We start from the raw sequence: 1,771 nt of genomic DNA on the forward strand, positions 1-1,771 counted from the left end.
CGGAGCTGGGGATCGAACCCAGGGCCTTGCGCTTACCTAGGTAAGCGCTGTACCACTGAGCTAAATCCCCAACCCCAGGATCGGGTGCCTTAAAGGGACTTTTGTATCTGTTTTAAGCCCCTGGTCAGATGTCGGGTTGACTGCCCTTTTCGTGCGGGTTTTTCCGAGAAGCCTGGGCTGTCCTTCTGGGAAACTGAAGGTTAAAGCTTAACTAACATGGCTGCCTGTTCTAAAATGGAGTGAGTTGGGTCCTCTCAATATAACCTTTGAAACAAAATTGCAAGATGGTTGTAAACAACCTTTTAAAACAAAGAGGTGATGGCACTACAGAACTACTTGTAGTTAAAGTTACAGAGGAGCATAGCCCAGTCCTTGAGAAACAGGGGTTTAATCATAAACAGGAATGAATCTAGTTTGTCTTTATTACAAGATAGCTTTTAAGTTGATTCTTTAGTAGTTCCTGTTTTATAAATATAGAAGTTGGGGTTTCTTTAACCCATGTGCAGGATTCGAGTCTCAGACATTCCTCAGTTAGGAAGGTGTAGACTTAGAATCCGCTTCTGCGAATTTCACTTCTGACAAAGATGGAGAAACAAGGTCCCTGGTATTGGAATAAAAATTCTAAGAGCTCAAGGAATTTCAGGCCACATACCTAAGCCGTTATATAGTTTTCTCTACTAGGAAAATGGGCTGGAACGGGCTGTAATTAGAAGGTATAGTGCCAGCCTATCCTGGGTCGAACCCCACAAAAGAAAACAAAGGGGAGAGACTGTAAGATTTCAAGATGGTCTGCAAGGTGACAGCTGCTCGACTCGAAAACCGCCTGCGCACACAGGTCTCTGGCGTCAGAGCCATCGAGGTGATTGACAGCCCACCGCGAGGCGGGGCCTTCTTCTCCGGGTCTTGATGGCTGCCGGGGTCCACACTGTACCAACCAGAAATGAAAGGGACAGTGGAGGAAAAGCAGGTGACCAGAAGCAGCGAGTCCGAAGAGAAAAGGCTAGCTAGGTTTTTCCTGAGGGGACCCGGTATCATAGCGACGCTGGCAGATGCTAGAGGCCCACACCCCTAAAAGTCTCCTTGTCCTGGGCAACCAATTCCGGATGATCAGGCGATGGGCGTCACTGTTGCTGGGCAGACTAGAAGCTTCTTCTGTCTCCCTCCCAGCAAGGGGCCTGCTGCAAAGATAACACAGAAATGCAGAAATGGAAAGGAGAGGGGAAAGATACTGAAGGAAAATGTCTGTGCCGGCTTTCCGATCCAAAATGGCAGGCTCCTTCTTGCAATCTTTCCTCCCGGCGACTACAGCTCCCATAAACTTTAGGGTCTCTCCCCACCCTACCCGCGAGACAGGATTTTTCTGTGTATCCCGGGCTTTGCAGACCAGACAAAAGAAATTATTTACACTGTGAGGAAGGCGTAATAAAATGTGCCTTCGAGTTCTCATACTCAGCTGTCCGGGATATTTCAGCGGCCCCCGACCCCCACCTACCAAACAGCTAAATGCTTCTTCCACAGGATGATAACCCTTGCTTGGTTTTGATTAAAATCAGCAGTTCTCCCGCTCATTTAAAATGGAAGCAAGCAAATGCTTGGCTTTTCTGACTCACTAAGCTACATGATTTTCTTTTTAAAATTAAAAAGAAGCGGTAATTTTTCAATGATAATAATTCCAATAACAAGACACAAAAGAAGTTTCTTCCTTTCTCTCTCTCTCTCTCTCTCTCTCTCTCTCTCTCTCTCTCTCCCTCCCTCCCCCCCCCCTCTCTCT

The sequence above is a fragment of the Rattus norvegicus genome, chromosome 20, assembly GCF_036323735.1.
Source record: "Rattus norvegicus strain BN/NHsdMcwi chromosome 20, GRCr8, whole genome shotgun sequence".
In the NCBI taxonomy this organism is placed as follows: Eukaryota; Metazoa; Chordata; class Mammalia; order Rodentia; family Muridae; genus Rattus; species Rattus norvegicus.